The sequence below is a fragment of the Centrocercus urophasianus genome, unplaced genomic scaffold, assembly GCF_019232065.1.
Source record: "Centrocercus urophasianus isolate 14NV4802_14NV808 unplaced genomic scaffold, USGS_Curo_1.0 seq_9, whole genome shotgun sequence".
NCBI lineage: Eukaryota > Metazoa > Chordata > Aves > Galliformes > Phasianidae > Centrocercus > Centrocercus urophasianus.
In genome coordinates this window covers 14,215,095-14,232,948 of record NW_024885532.1, presented here as the reverse complement: position 1 = coordinate 14,232,948, position 17,854 = coordinate 14,215,095, and the positions used below count along the sequence as shown (strand labels likewise).

Below are 17,854 nucleotides of genomic sequence, written 5' to 3'. Positions count from 1 at the left end.
AAGAAGCTCTCTTGTAAACAATTTAGTTGTAATGGAATTATATTTCATGTGATCTTTAGTAATTTAAAGACTTCACTGATCTTCAATTTGTTTGTTTAGTTTGGTTTTGCTGATGAGCTCCTCCTAGCAAGACAGACAAAACACATTACAAGTGCACTCACTTGAAGAAGTACTGCAGAAGCACTGTAGCAATTATAATGATAACCAGCATAAGTTCTCTGCACTCCCAGAAGTTTTACATTAATAAAAGCATGTATTGATCAATAATGTATATGAACTATGAAAATGTAAAAACAGCTGTTGCTGAAATTTTACTAGTTTAATTATAAGAATAAATATGTCCTGATTTATATTCTGTAAAAATCATCTAGCTTCAGTAATGTGAGTAAGATAATAAAATTCTGGGAAGTTTCTTTTAACTATAAATTACATTTCCAGATTTGAGGAAAAAAAAGAAAAAAAAAAAAGAATATTTCCCATTTGAGGAATGTACATTATTTTGAACCTGCTTATACAAGAAAACTATTGTTGTCTTACATGAATGAGAAAGTTATGAAAATATAGACTGTTATGTTTGCAATTTATGTTTACACAGCTTATGTTTATAGTTACTTCAGTTATAGACGTATTCCATTGGCTTTTTTTAATGGTTAAGGTTTATTGATGATTGGCTAGATCAATACATACAGTATCACATCAGTTATCATGTCTTGATTTTGCATCTTGTTTTTAATAAAATCTGATAAGAAAAGCCGAGGATAATTCTGTGTTGTCGTCAGATCAATTATGAATTTTCTAGCTCAAGTTTCTCTCTACGCTTTTGGAAGTAAACTCTCTCTATGCTTTTAAAGGCATGGTTTAGTGGGCAATATTAGTGCCACATGAATGGTTGCACTAAATGATTTTAGATGGTCTTTTCCAATCTTACTGATTCTATGAACTATGGCTGGGGAGAAGTACTGTTACCGAAGAGCTGTGGATATATGCCTTCATCACTGTCAGTCACTACAGAAGATATGCAAAGATACACTTTCCTACCAAGGAGCAGGAAATTTCCCGGTGATATTTGGGAAAAAGCATGATGAGAAAAAAAAAAAATGCTATTATTCTACTCCTTTAGTTTTCATTAGTATGGCATGTAACCTTGGAAATAAAGCAGTCCATGGATTTTGTGTAATGGTAGTAATCTTTTGTCTGGGGTGATTCTATGTTATAACATGCCTCCAGATTTTGAATTCTCTAGTTTTTAACTGTGTATCAAAGAAGAAAGACATTATTCAAAATCCATCAATTTAACAGCAAATAATGAACTGTCCACTAGGAATTTTTGTGCCACAGGACTTTAAAGGCACTCAGATTAATACTGTTTAAAGAGGAAATGAGACAGGAAGAGTGGAAAAAGGAGAGTTTAAGACTTTGAATAACAACACAGTAAGACAATCAGTACTCCTAGTGTTGTTCTTCATGGATAAAATGAGTATCATTATGTGCAAAAAAACTTGAATTCTCATTGATTTCTGTACTAGCATGGGGATTGGAAGAGAACAAGGAAGGAGGCTCTAAATTTACAGGCATACTGTAGGGGGAATAGTACATTAGAACACTGCTTCCTGAAGTAGTACTAGTGGATGCAGCAGATATCTGTCACTGACAGCATATTGTGTTACAATTAATTCTGAGTCATCAGTCATGTCTTCTCCTGCAAACACTGAAAGCAGAAACAGCAGCAATACTGCCCTTTGAGGATAAGACCGCTTACACGCTATGATTCTAGAAAGCAGCTGTACATCTATTAACGCAATGGACACTGTAGTTGTCACATTAAATAAATGGATCGACACTGGAAAAGCTGAAAGTGGACATGATTGCTATGAAGGATGCATCTGTTAAGCTGGTACACCTTTGGAAAGATGTATTTGTATAATTATATATAATATTATATACATCATATATATGATATTTTAATTGTGAAATGAATATTATTATCCCAATTGATTTCATGCACTAGAAATTAATTAAAACACCACAGTCAAAATATACCTACATCTCTACTAGAAAAAATAAACTAGACTATAATGCAATTTTACAATGAAAACCTATATTTTGTTACTTGAGATACAGTGTCCTGATGAACTGCTTCCGTGAGAGTAAATTTCTGAATTGTATTTTATTTTTTACTTTTTTCTCCAGATGAAATCTCAAAGCTTTGGAATTTTCATGTTACATAAGTAAACATATGTCACAGAAAATAATTTCTTCAGAAATTTTCAGGGAACAATGCATGTTGCAACAAATATTTATACAGATTCTTCCTTTGTCGCAGGTAACACATATGTATATCTGACTGCTAGTGTCTTATGTCAGAGCTTGAAAAGCTAAATCCACAGATAAGGCTAGGTCTTTCAGTGGTTGAATGGGCCTTTTTGGCTTGGTAATGGGTCTTTCATATTTGTGCTATCCTGACTACCCTGAGTGTAAAAGGCAAATCTTTGATACATTAAATTATCATGCCAAATAAGATACAAAAGAGTAACCATATTAGGGTTTTGCTATATAGCAGTTTATATCATTAAATACACACATGAGGAGCTTAGGCACTAAGAAAGCTGAAACTTCATTTAGAAGCAAAGAATACGAAAGAGGGAAAAATACGGTCTTTCTATATGGAGTTCATCTACACAAAGGCAGCAATGCTACGGTACTATCAAAACAGCAGATACTCTCACAGGCATCTTATTGTAAGAGTAACTAGAAATGTATTTTCTGCTTGTCTCAAATAGAAGTAAAATGAGAGCTGACAAGAATCGCTATTATTATTGCACTTCACCCAATTTTTAATATTCTCCACAAATTACATATGGCAAGCTCTTGACTTATTAAAATTTACAGGGAAAACAGGAACTCTGACTACCTAGATAGCTTTAGAAAATGCTGCTAATGTCATAGGCCCCACTGAAAAAGGCTAAAAGACAAATTTAGTTGTTCACATTCTTGTTCAGTATTGATGATTTTATTTATTTGTGCCAGGTGAGTTTAATGTTGATTACTAACACTAATGAATTTCTTAATTTTAGTGACTTAAAAGACTAAGCTTGCAGAAGTTGTTTTTTTTTTTAATTTTATTTTATTTTATTTCATTTTTTACTTTAGTTAATGTTTATAGCCATCTTTTTCTGCTTAGCTTCTACTGGAAATAGATTAACTAAGTCACTTACTCATAAGTACAGACCTTCATGTGATCTTGGCCTAACAGTGAGTTCTTCAAGATTATGTGTCTACAAACCAAGATAAAGGAGGACATGAGATATTTAAACTGGGCATAAAACATTTAGTGATTGGTGCATTTTTTTCTAATTTACATACTACCAAGTTTCTCATTTCACAGAATTTGCCGTATGTCATCACCCTTGATCCCAGTGTTTAAATGTAATGGACTTATTTGTGTACTTTCCACTGGGAGCACATGACTACGTGTTACTAAAGATAACCAAAGATTGACTTTTGAGCCCAGCAGTTACTAACATTTCAAGAGTAATTTACACATACTTTGCAAATGCTAGCTTTTCATCAGGCAAATTGACAAGCACAAACATTCTGTTTCACATATAATTTTATGAAACAACATTATTGTAAATAGAAGCACAGGCAAAAAGGGTAAAATTGCACTTCATGTAAGTACTGTAGAGGCACATGTACACATCTTTGTTTTCCAGGAAGAAACAAACAAACAAAAAAAAAGCTTCATTTTCTTTTTTAAAAAAGATGTATTGCTAGTACATCATTTTATGATCTACATAATATCTGTCTACAGAAGAGATTAAAAAAAATGTGTTTCTGAGTGAGAATTCAGCATTGGAACAAATATTGATTAAAATATATTTATGGGCAAATTGAAATAAGTTGAATGGCTGTTTTGATATCAATTTCTCAAGTCGTATATCAGGATTCCTTCTGACATATACTACCATGACAGATGGAAGAAAATGCCTGGTGATATTTTGGGATTTTAGTTATCAGAGCATAGAATACATCACAGAGCACAATGCCTGTGGAAGCCACATTATGTCAGTCTTCAGAAGTTGTCAAGTGTCACCAAGTTAGCTAGATCAATTTATGCCCATGACAGGGGGGGGGCAGTAAGCCCCTTGGTCCACCCTAGCCCCTCAAAGTCGGAAGGAAAAGGGAAACGGGATAGGAAGATGGGAGCTGGGCTCAAGGAAGGAAAAATAAAAAACAGCAGCAATAATCTATGGAGGAAAACTTATTTTACTAACTATGATATCAGAATGCAAGATAACACAATATAATACAATCTAATTGAAATTGAGACTAATAAATCAAATAAAATAGGGGAGAGGGAGAGTTCCTGAGACCAAGCCAAACCTGAAAAGCTTGGTACGGCTAGGAAAGCACCCTCTAACACACAGTGCAAGGCAGTAAGAGACCTCCCAACTAGGAAATGCCAGATCCCATGACTTCCGCGATGTACAAGGACAGGTACCCGAAATTGGAGCATTAATAGTTTAACTCCCAGAGCACTACATGATGTTATGATGTGGAATACTGAAAACCAAAAATCACAAAAGCATGACAATAAGTCGCATAAGAATGCATGCAAAGCTTGTGATTTGACCTTTATTGTTGATAGACAGGAAGTCTGAGAGATTTTCAGAGAAACTGCAAGTAGGGTGATAACTGGTTAAATTATTATTTTACTGCTACTGTAAAAGTGAACATAAATCAAAAGGAGCAGACAAAACAAATTCAAGCCTGAGAAAATTCTCTGAAATACAAACTTTTATACCTGCTGACATTATTTTGAATGTCAATTTTTAGAAGGAATAAATACAGGCCTTAGTAAATTCATTGGAAAATTTCCTTCTGATTTCACTCATCAAACACTCTTTCCTTGATGTGTTGATTTTTTTTTTTTTTTCCAGAAGATGCTACTATGTTGTTCTTTTGATATAAAAATTTAATCTGAATATGGCTTCTTAAACAAGGTTAGAATATATTAAATAGTCACCTAGGATTGGCATTAAATGTTTCACATGTCAATGTGCATGTCTACATGCACTGAACTGTGTGTTTGAACTTCTTAATGTGGGTTAAATATATTCTTTTAATAGCTCTTCTCCCTGTTTTGTAAAAGAAGATGAAACTGCTATGGTCTAACCAATGAACTATGTATGAAATACGCCCTCAAATTCAAAGTTATGTAATGGCTAAAGAAAACCACTCAAAATTTGCACAGATTGGGTCGTTAGTCCTTTTGGTATCCAGAATTTCTTTGGAAGATTTCCTAAGTGTAACTATGGAAAAAATGCAGCTAAAACTATGTTTGGATAAGTTCTGATCCTAAAATATTCTTTTCCATGAGAACTCTCATAGATAATACTTACTGTAACTGGTTTTATTCAAAGGAATACAGTCAAAATGATTAAAGAATTCATTCTGTGCCTAATGTATCATGACCATAAGCACCGAATGTGAACTGCACAAAATACTAGTGGATATGGTTGTTGCTCTAAGATAGGCAAAGTTATTTATCATTATTTTTTAGGAACATGAAGTTTAAAATCTCTAGAAATGAAACTATAAAGTCTGTATAGCATAGTTTGAACAGTAGTGTTAATAACAGAGGTAAAAAAAAAAAAAAAAATTCAACATCAAACTGTACATAATTAAATTTGTAATGAAGAAGTTAAATGTTTCCCACACTAGGAAAAAAAAACGAAGGAAAACAGATGTGCTCCAATTTCTTGAATGTGTTTTTTTTTTTTTTTTTTTTTTTTTTTTTTTTTTTTCCCCCTTATAAGATGAAACTGCTAACTCAATAATGCTGGCTACAGATATTCACTAGTGCAATAATGCCAAATATCCTTTAGGACTTCACCCAGTGGTATAATCTCAAATGATATTCACTAACAAGCAAAATTACTAACAGCTGGCACTTTCCTTAGAAACAGCTAAATACCAACCAGGTCCAGTTTGTTAGCGCATGTAGAGTGGGACCATCTGGAATGCTAGCCTGAATCTTAACAATTAAAATCAGGGGCCAGGTCAAACAAGTAGCATTTTAAAGAATTCATGATACTGAGTTTCTAAGCTAAACAGAAAATGACAGAGAAGCTAACATGTGAGAGGATATAAGCTGTCATTCCAACCCAGGGGAGGAGGGCAATCATGTGGTTAAAGTGCAGGATGTGAAGTTAGAAGATGGGCTTTGTGACAGATTTCATGAGAAATACAGTGTCAGTCACTGTAATCAACACAAAGTTTCCTATTAAGGCTCAGAATCAGGTACCTGAGGTCTATTTTCAGGTACTTACTACCTCTTGACAGGGGCCAGCTGCCCTCACTCAACATTTATGATAAGTGAGAGAGATCATTGCCTGTTTCAGCTAGGCATGATAGTTATAAAAGATAACATGCTGTCTACAAATTAATTTAAGATGCTTAGGTAGAAAATACACAAATGTTTGTGAAGAATAAATATTTTCTTACTGTGTAATTTGGGGTGTAAATAGGAATTATGAACATATTTCTTATTTACTGCAAAAGGTTTTAAATTTTACACTGAGTAGGGAAAGAAAGGAGGAGAAAAGAGAAGAGTCACATTGTGAAAAGTAACACTCTAACAACACAGAAAAGAATGCTGTTCCTTCACAAAATTTATAATCTGATCGGACTGGATGAAGTAAAGACAAAACAGAACTATAAGGTAATAAGTTAATATAACCATATAACTACAGTTATGTGTACTGCTTGATGGCACTAAATCATCTAGGGATATTTTCCTCCTCAAAAACAAACAAAAGCCAACCCTCCAAAAAACAACCAAACAAAAACAAACATAAAACCCTAATGTTTCTTCAAATATAAAAATTCATTAAAGCAGCAAGACACCATCCATTAGCAGTTCAAATGAAATAACAGAATTATTCGTTTATAGAAAATTGTGAATATTTGTACACACAGCATGATATAGACAGTATCTATGATATTACTTACACCAATAAAAGTGTAGATGTTCTCTGAAATAGCAACTCAAAAATCCTGCTTTATTCAATCTTATTTTTTGTCTAACTGTGAAAAATGTGTGTTGTTCCAGCCTTCAGAATAATTTTTTTCTAATGGAACCAATGCCAATTTCATTGGCATCCAGCATAAGGACCCTCTATGTTTACTTGTGCTTGTGTTTAATTTCATATTGAGATGATTAATCAGAGCAAATGTCTTTATTTTCTGCTGTTTTAACTTCAAGAAATGATCTCTTCTGTTTTTATCCTATTATAAGGATCGTTACAAAAATGGGAAACAATTAACACTGGGTTTAATGCGTGAATGCCATAGAGCTGAAGTAATTGCACTCAAGGTCTGCTAACTTTTTAATCAGGCATTTGGTTGCAAGCTGCTCACGATTGATTCTGGGAAAAGAACTAGCACAATCTAGACAGCAAAAGCAGGTGTGCCAAAAAAGCAGACATATTGGCAAAACCAATGAAAGAGTCTAGAGGGTAAAAGAAGCAAAAACTAATGGAATTTTTTTCTTAAAAGACTTTTGCTTGGTATCCAATCATAATTGAGCAAAATTAATTGAGGCAAATGAGCATAGAGAGAGTTTTTTGACCAAAATAATTAAGAAATATGAGCAGCAAACCCACAAAAGCTCAGTCTAGAGAAGACTTGCCAGTCAGAATCTTAGTGAGGAGAATTAATTAGACTGGGGAGTTGAAATTTTCACATGCATTTTGCTAAATAAATAAATATATGAGAAATACCATTAGAGGGTTCTGAAATTACAATTAGAACACTTACTATTCTCAGCATTTATACTTTGTTTTGGAGGACAAAATTAAAATAAAGATCAATTTTCATTTATATCCATTTGAAATGTATATATTTTCCCTTTCCCTAATATCTGTTCTCACTGCATAGTAGAATATACTGAATTAAAAAACACTCGTACTGCAAAGCATTTGGTATACTTATAAACTCAATGTGTTGATGAAGACTTGGCTACACACACACATATCTGTAGAATCACAGTTGTCACAGAAGCAAGTGCATCTACTTTCAAGAATATTATATAAGTGAAATTGGCAAGCTTAGATCAAACAGTGTTATATTTGTAAAAAAAATAAAATAAAATAATAAAAAAAAAATTGTCTTTTAATACAGTGGCCAGGTTGAGTTCAAGATGGGCTTTTGCCTTTCTAATTTTCTCCCTGCACATCCTAACGATCTTGTACTCTCCACGAGTGGCCTGTCCCTTCTTCCACAGAGAAGATTCTCTTTTTCTCCTGGAGTCTCAGGAAAAGCTCCCTGTTCATTCACAGTGATCTTCTTCCCCACTGTCTCAATGTCATCAATTCAGGAGAAAAGAGTCACATTGTGAAAAGTAACACTCTAACAACACAGACTTCCTTCTTAAAGAGTGACCAGTCTTTCTGGAGCCCTTTACCCTTCAGGACAGAATCCCAAGGAATTCTCCCTACCAGTATTCTGAATAGTTCAAAGTCTATCCTCTGGAAATCCAAAATAGCAGTTTTGTTGGCCCCCTCTTGACTTCACCAAGGATTGAGAACTCTACTATTTCATGGTCACTGCCCAAGGTAGCTCCCAACTTCCACAACTCCCACCAGTCCTTCTCTGTTTGTGAACAGCAGGTCTAGCTGGTTTCCTCCCCGGTAAACTCTTTTACCAGCTCTGTCAAGAAGTTCTCTTCCACACACACTAGAAACCTCCTGGACTGTTTCATCTGCACTATGTTATATTTTCAATATGAAGTCCCCCATGAGAACAAGGGCTGTCAATCATGCAACTTCTTCCAGCTGCTAGTAGAACACTTCACCCATTGCTGCACCCTCATTATGTGGTCTCTAACAGACCCTCACCAGGATGTCCCCGTGTTGGACTTCCCCCTGATCCTTACCAGTAGAAAATCAACCTCATCATTCCCAGCCCTGAGCTCAACAGCATTGAAACACTCCCTAACATAGAGAGCCGTGCCACCAGCCTTCCTTTCTTGCCTATCCGTTCTGAAGTGCCATGCACTGCAACATTCCAGTTGCAGGAGTGATTTCATGTTTCAGTAACAGCAACTAAGTCCTAGTTTGCCTGCCACGTGATGGCTTCCAGCTCCTCCTGTTTGTTGCCCATGCTGAGTGCATTACCTTCAATCCCAACATTGTTCCCCCAGGCTCATCACTACGAAGCCTCATTTCATCCCCCTTCCTCCTTTACTCCTAGTTTAAAGCCTTCTCAAGGAACTCTGCCAGCTCCTGGCCTAAAATTTGTTTCCCTCTTTAAGACAGGTGAGACCCATTTGCAGACATCAGCCCAGGCACTGAGTAAACTTCCCTATAGTCAAAAAAGCCAAAATTCCTGCAATGGCACCAGCCTTTCAGCCACATATTTAAGAGATTTATTTTTCTGGTCCTCTCAGTGTCTCTTGCTGACGTTAAAGGGATAGAGGAAAACACCACCTGTACTCCTGCTCTATCAACTCACCACCCCAATGCCTTTCTTATAGCCCATAGGTTTCTCTCAGTGACTTCATTGCTTCCCGTCTGAACTGTCATTAAAGGATAATAATCAGAAGGTTGAACCAGACCAGAAAGTTTTTTAGTAATGTCCCTGACCTAGGCTCTAGGGAGGCAGCACACTTCTCTATGGGCAGGATCTGGCCAATATATACGGCCCTCCATTCCTCTCAGTACAGAGATGCCTATGACATTCACCCCTCTTTTCTTCTTGGCAAAGGCAGTCTCAAGGCATAGAGCCAGCTGCCTCACCCTAGACGGCTTTCTGGATGCACCTTCCACTGCATCCTCACTTCCCCCTTCCTCAAGATCCAGAGTCTCAAGTCTATTGTCAGCTCTTGTGAACCCCCATCTGGAGTACTGTGTCCAGGCCTGGGGCCCCCAGAACAGGAAAGATGTGAAACTCTTGGAAAGAGTCCAGAGGAGGGCCACTAAGATGATCAGAAGGCTGGAGCACCTCTTCTATGAAGAAAGGTTGAGGGAACTGGACCTGTTTAGCTTGGAGAAGAGAAGGTTCCGGGGAGACCTCATTGTGGCCTTCCAGTACTTGAAGGGAGCATATAAACAGGAGGGGAACAGCTGTTTATGAGGGTGGATAGTGATAGGACAAGCGGGAATGGTTTTAAACTAAGACAGGGGAGATTTAGGCTAAATATTAGGAGGAAGTTTTTCACAGGGAGGGTAGTGTCACAATTGAACCGGTTGCTCAAGGAGGTTATGGATGCCCAATCCCTAGAGGCATTCAAGGCAACACTGGATACGGCTCTGGGCAGTCTGACCTAGTGGTTGGCAACCCTGCATATAGCAGGGAGATTGAAACTAGACAATCATTATGGTCCATTTCAACCCAAGCCATTCTACTATTCTATTGCACAGGGGCAGCTGGGGAATCAGTGCTGATAGGGAGGGGGTTTACCTGTGATGCTGATATGAGACCTGTTTCCATTCTTCCCCATCTCTTAGGTCCCATCTCTATGCCCAGTGGCAACATGGGAGGGGTACACCACTATTTGGGATGTATCACCCCGGTGCCTTTCTCGCAGATACGGCAGGGAGTTACTCCACCAATCTATTTCCTGCTCACAATCCCTGGTGCTCCTGAAACTCTTAATTAATTAATGTAAGATGTATTAATTAACTTAGATCAAGAGTTGCAGTGCGGAGATGCCCATATCAAAACATATGGACCCATAAATATAATTTCACATTCTTTTAGAGGCAATGGAAGGATATCAGCGTCATTAATCATTGTCCTATTTGCTATAATCAATAGTGTCATATGCTCTCAAATTGTTCACAAATGCTTGAAAATAGCCTGTTACAGCCTACTGAGCACCAGCAGAGCTAAATAGCTTCTAACTTAAAACAGGTGACCTGAGATTTTTCTCTTTTTGAAAGAGATTTCTAAATGGCAACAGTTATGTTAAGTAATGCCCAATTCAATGGCCACTATCTTGTCTTGGAATCAGTATGGAAGAATAGTCACATGAGTTGGTGAATCCACCAACAATCCAAGATGTTTTTCTTTGTTTGTTTGTTTGTTTGTTTTCCTGTCTTTCACCTTCCTTCTAACAGCTTATTCAGTCACTCTACTGTCTGTCATTTGCAGGTAAAGTGTTTTAGAGAAATGAAAAGCAGTGGTCTGGCATAGGGCCACCCACACACTTTCACAAAGAGTCCCTTAATCATAAGGGACTTTCACATCTCTCTGATCTGTGAGCAATTCAGAATAGATGCCAGAAGGAAGAAGAACAAAGAAAATGGCATTTGAAAATTCCCTCAGTGGCTTAATAATACTGCTGAGATGGCTTTTGCCAGATTAAACAGATATGTTCCTTTGGACTCTAAATATTGCTCTGAAACCAATTTTCTGGGCATTGTCCAGAGTTTAACAGGGGTTGGGATACCAACAATCGAGCTTTGAAGTGTCTCTTCAAATTCCAGTAGAGTTGACTGCGGAGACAGCTAGAATGTTCAGGTCTTCCTGGACAAGGAGAGAGATGGCAGTTTGATTTCTTTGCAATTGTTGTACCTGAAGGACTTGGTCAAAGCAATTCCAACATAACAGCTTATTTCTAAGATGCTTAAAAATAGCAGGTAGGTATTGGGGTAGTGAACTACTGATATTTTTGAATGATGCCAACATTCTGCAGAGCATTCTGACACTTTAGGAGAATACTACAGAAGCTGCAACATATTAGTGAAGCTTGACAGGATAAGGATCTTTCTTCACTTGCCATTTTGTTTTGAAATGACAAGCAAGCTACAGGCAATAGAATATTTCAAGTTGAGGATTCTGATACTCACATGAAGCGTCATTGTATGCAATCCTTTAAGTGATGTCAACAATACAACATACAACAGCATAAGGCAAAAAAAAAAAAAAAAAAAAAGTATTTTAAAAATCTCAGAAGACTCATATTTTTAAAATGGATAATGCTTTAGCTTCCTACGTGCCAATACTCACCTACCTAATTCCTCTGAGACACACTTGACTATTAAAAAAGCACATTTGCCTATCTATGTTCATTCAGCTGAACACTCATCAGGATCACTTTCTAGTCATGTTTCTAGTATTTGGTTTAATTTCATTACATTCTCTGAGATATTCATCATAAAGAAATATCAGGATATAAAAATGTAGTATAATAGTTAATTCCAGTCCACTTGTATCAGTGAATCAAATTAATGTCAATCTGGAAATTTGCTTTGAGTTATTAGTGAATATATTCACTCCTTCCAGGCCTTATCAGCTTGTGCACAGTCTCAGCTTAAAAAAAAAAAATTCTGAAAAGAAGGTCTCAAAACTATAAACTGAATGAAACCAATGCAGTTTTTGTTTGTTTGTTTGTTTGATTTTGGGTTTTTTTTTTTCGTGTTTTTTTTTTTTTTTTTTTTTTTAATATCAGCAGACAGACAGCTGTAACAAAGATTTGACAGGCTATGGCAGAGTTAAAACTGAGAAGAGTCTTTTGTCATGTTTTCCTGCTGCTATTCAAAACCCTCTGAGCAGTAGGAGACTGACGAGAAGGAGATTAATTTTGTTTTGCAGCAGTTAAGACTGTGGAAAACTGAAGAAAGTAAACACTATAGGAATGTTTCATTACTGTAAATCAGCACGTGTGATCTGGGGAGATGAATTATCATACCACTTATTTCAGCCAGACTCCATAATGCCTTTGCATGTTTGTTTTTTTGTTTGTTTTCATTCCTTGATTACTCTCATTTTAGCAGTAAAAATCTGAGAAAACAGACCTGAATGTCTGTTTTAGTGCATTACATTGTTCCAGCAAACTGTCACCTACAGAGAAACAGCACTTTCTTTTGCTCTTTGGCACAAGGTGGAACAATAATTAGACTACCATGGGAACACAAACTAGATTTCTGCAGAGAATGCAAGGAATGTACACTGTAACCACATAACTGGCAATTCAGTTGAATCTAGAGATGACTGAAATGAGACAGAAAGAAGATGACTGTGGCCATGGAGGCAATCTGAAACTTGTAGGTAGGAAAGAAGAATGAAATAAATGGATAAAGGGTAAGATCAAGGCTGTGTGAGAAGCCAAAGATGAAATGAAAATCCATTGCGATTTACCAATGAGAGAAAAAGAAAGTGATGAAAAGAAGGTGTTATTAGAAAGCTGGGAGAAAACTCTGGCAGATCTGCACAGGTGCAGAACTAAGAATACTACAGAGAAGAAAACTGAAAAAATAAACTTTCTAAGAGAAAACAATCCCTGGTTGTACAGTCAGACAAACCTCTTTTGGGGATGAACCAAGATTCAGTAGTGAATTGTACTATTGCAAGCAGAAATGGATCACTTATTTCAAGTCTACATTTTTAAAGATACAGGATGAAAGATAAACAATAGTCTCCTGCCACAGATGAATGAATCCTACTCCAGATTACATTTTGTCATTGCCTTTACCATACAAAATGTTTCTATGATACTAGGAAAGTTCTTAAACTTAGTATAAAGAAGCAGTTGGGGTGAAAAGAATAGGTTGGTTTTCAATACAATAGAGAGAAATCGGCATTTGCCAAAGGTGTTATGTTTGAGACATCATCCTCATTCCTTATCACTTCCTTTTAGTATACCAGTTCCTTTGATTATTTTCCAGTGACTAAAAACTGTGTCTACGTAACTTCATCTAAAATAACATTAAATAACATTGAAGTCAGGAGATTTTTTTCTTTAGTTTCTGTTCTTTATTTCCCAAATGGTTTATTTAGGGTCAGAAAGGTGAGACTGAGTATGCAGCTTTGGCATACATTCCATTTCTCCAAGGCTGCAGAGGATACTAATACCCTTTTGATTCTGCACTGAAGAATAAATGTGTTAATATTTGTAAAGCATTCCAATACATCGATGATAAATGTCATAGGAAGTTCCCTAAGAAAAGAGTTCTGCTTTCAATACAGGTATGAACACTGCAGCAAATAACATCAACACAAAAGCAAAGAGAAAAATAAATATTGAGGTTAGCTCATTAATTTCGGTTGACTATTTGTGCACTGAATAGGATCGTGATTCTCTGGAAATAATGATCAATATATGGTTACGTAATTAAAGACTGTATTGTAATTCCTACACACAGTGGGGCTGAATTGAGTTACAACTCACAGCGTGAATATTGGCTTCCAGATGCTGAATTCTGCGACATTAAAATGATGATTAAATATTTGTTGCTCTTAGTACCACTACAACTTAGAAACAGGTAGGGAAAGAGGATATCTTGCCAAGACACTCACACTAAAAGTATGATATATAATTCTGCCAAGAGAAAGAAGATCAAAATAATTGGTGAAAACAAACAAAGAAACAAAACAACAAGAAGCAGACTATGCTTTCCATACAACATTTTTTTCAATCACGTTTACCAAGTCTTTTCAAATCTTTTGGAAGTGTGGTTCAATTTTCTCCTGTTCATTTTACTTAACACTCTTTATCATAGCCTAGGAGCTTTAATTGCTTCTCCTCCTTATGAATTAAAACAAGCTGATGTCATGAAATACATTCAAGTTTCTGTTTTTCACTCTCTGTTAAACCCATCACTGGAAAACATTATTTTTGACAACACTTCCATTAAACTAAATGCATATTAGTTTGACATTTCCTCACATTTTTCAACACTCAGTTTAGTTTCTATTTTTAAACCTCATGGATTTCATACTGTAATGTTTCTCTACAAAGGAACACTTGGCTAAGTTTTTATGGTAGTCCAACTGGCAAGAAACATCAATAGTGTTCAGGACTGACTCTCTCCACTCTTTGGAAAAAAGGAAAAGTGGGCCTGTGCATACACTGAAAAATCTGAAAGTGCTGTGATTGGAAGTGACAATATGGCTTGCATGGTAAGGATATGTTTTGAATGTGCAGCTTCAGAATTGTTTACTAATTAAAAATGTTTTACCAGGGAGAAACCTGTTGAGATTTTCCTCTCATTTCCTAGAGTGCAGAAGCGTGAAATCATGGCACGTGCTATAGTACTATAATTTGCTTCTGTCAGTTTAAATGAAAAGGTCTGAAATGAATTTATGAAATTCACTCACAAAATTTTTATCCACAAATCTAATTTAATTTAGTAGTAGATTGTGAAAATATAACCATCTGTCATGAACTTCTAATCTTACATCAGAGTTCTCTCTTATATCCCATTCCATGTCCTCTTCAGACTGGGGAAACTGAGGTATCATCCTATTGACATTGAATTCCTGACAGCCAGCACCAAGGAAAGTATGTTGCTTGCATGAAGATAGGGTTTAAAAATTCACTTACGCACACTCCACTTTTTCTTTTTGCCTCCTCCCCTACATAAAGTAAGCTTAAGCTGTTTTATCTGGTATTTACTGTGCTAAAACAAACAGGTAGATAGAAAGATCTTAACTGTTGAGGTAGAAGAGAGAAAGGATACTTGCAAGCGATAACAGAGATGTTACAGAAGGGGACTAGTATCACTCTTATTGGTAGTAGAATGAAGTCACTCATCTGTGAAATGATTCATAATTAGGATGACCTCATTCAAAACCCAGTTACAGTAAGATAGCAGATAGGCAAATCAAAATCATCTGTTCTTTAAAAGACAGCTAGCGTGTAGTATCCATCTGTTAAGAGATACCACCTGTTCTATCAGTTCACTGTATTGCTTCAAGAATTAAGCAGGAAAAGCAATTAAATAGATCCATGTGCAAGACTTTCACAAAAGGTGAACACTTACTCTCTGCTACTTGGTGTTTCATTTTAGCAAGGAAAGAACAGGACAAATCCAGAAAAATTCCATCTCTGCCCTGCCGGACTTCACCTCTTGATTTATAGGAGGCACTGAACAAATATAACGTAGTCTGTATAAAAAAGTAAGCCATCTCTTATCACCACAAGGTCATTAGAGTTAAATATAATAAAGTTTTTCATTGAATTCCTCTAAGCTAATGCTAAATTTTACATGCCCACACCCACTTCATCTCAAACGGCTCAGTTACACATGTTACTTCAATAGCAAATAATAAATTGCATCCATAAGTGATTAATAATATATGCATGCATATACAAAATGCAAGTTTCAGTATACAAAGAAGTTGTACTCTTTGATTCATATTCTAACTTTACATCTGGATAAAAATATTTTCCTGTCATTGGGTAAAGTGTTTCTTTGCAGTCAGCAATAATCAGAAGGAACCCTAATATGCTATCTATGTGTACTAGACAAAAAATCTATTGGTAAACGTATAACCATTTTTTATGGGAACTGAGATATAACTAATCAGGGAAAATCTGAGATCTATATATCATGGGTGATTTACATCTATAGAATTCCTCAGAGAGGTTTAAATCTTGCGAACCTGAAATAGGATTGGATATAAAACTTGCATACAACCCAAGATCTCTTCAGTGTAGAGGCACTTAAATGACCTAAAGCTGGCACGAGATGTGAGTTGCAACCACAAAGCTGAGAAGTGATTTTGTAGCCCGGTGGCTGCTAAATGCAAAGAATGAGAAAAACCTCTCATCATCAAAAGCACTGACAGCTTTTTCCTGGAACCTAAAAAGTAGTGTGCCAGGCTGAGTAAGTTTTGAAAATCTGTGGCAAGACAGAATTACTGTATTGATTGCACTAGCAAGGGATGTGGCTCCTTTAGGTAGTGTGAGGTTGTTAGAGTAACCCTAAGACATACTGGGCCATGTGTAATATTCAACAGAGCTGAAAAACAAAATGAGTTTTAATGTGTCTCAACAATATTCATTCTCTTCAGCTGCAGGATAAGCTTTCTATATGTGCATTCTGATGCAGTTCTATAAATAGAAATCAACAATATATGTAGGTAAAAATGTGTGTTTGCCCTCTTCAATTTTTTATTTGAAATTTTTGAGGTAGTGACAAACATGAATAATGCTGTATTGCACGGAAAAGGTGGGGGAGACTTTCATAGCAATATAGTTCTTTTAATACAACATTTCAAATAGTCCCATTTGATTACTACGTGAGTATTTTTCTACAAGCCAGTTTCATTGTACTTTTCATTTTTCCATTTTGAATAGAGCCGGAAGGGCACTTCCAACCATCAGATCTGCAGTCACATACAATATAGGTCTCATATGCATCATAACCAGAAAGGAGGAAGAAGATGTAGGATTCTGAATCAGAATATGCAAGTCACTTTGTATAACACAGTATGTATGTGTGTATTCTCCATCTTTGCCACTAACAGTCTAAAGCTATGGTTAGGCAGAAACCCAGAGCAAGATGAAGAATAACATTTTATGTCAGCTGAAACCCCATCAAAATCCTAGTTTTGTTAGTTGACAGTTATTCCATGATGTTTCTTTTATATTTTTAGGATTTTTTTCTGAGCTGAACTAAATGATTTATATTCTCACAGTCAATATGGATGCTTAAGGAAAGTTTCACATTCCTGAAATATATGCACTTGTGTTTGATAACATAAATATATCTCGGAATTCCTTCCTTGACTTTATTTTGGCTAGGACAACATTCTTTTTTATTTCCAGTTCCTAAGAATGTTATAATCTAGATCTAAAGTATTCTGTTTGGGTTTGCATATAAATTTGGGTTTGCATATAAATTTATCAGTGGAAGGAAGAAAATAATAAAAAAATGAATTTGCCAGTTGCTTGTTATTTTGTAATTTTCTGATTCCTTATGTTTATTGTATGAATTAAAATAATATTTAAGTAGTATTTATCTCTAGATTCCTTAATCTAGGTCTTTATATTGAAATCCTGACTAAACCTAAATCACACTTTCTATATGACATTTAAAAAGACATTTCTTATCTATGCTTG

The 17,854-nt window shown here is 35.8% G+C and overlaps 1 protein-coding gene across 7 annotated transcripts in view; it reads right to left on the bottom strand.

Moving 5' to 3' along the window:
* The window catches only part of PCDH9 (protocadherin 9), a 703,877-nt gene that overhangs the window by 244,070 nt on the left and 441,953 nt on the right, over nucleotides 1-17,854 (bottom strand). The gene's annotated exons all lie outside the window — the stretch shown is intronic.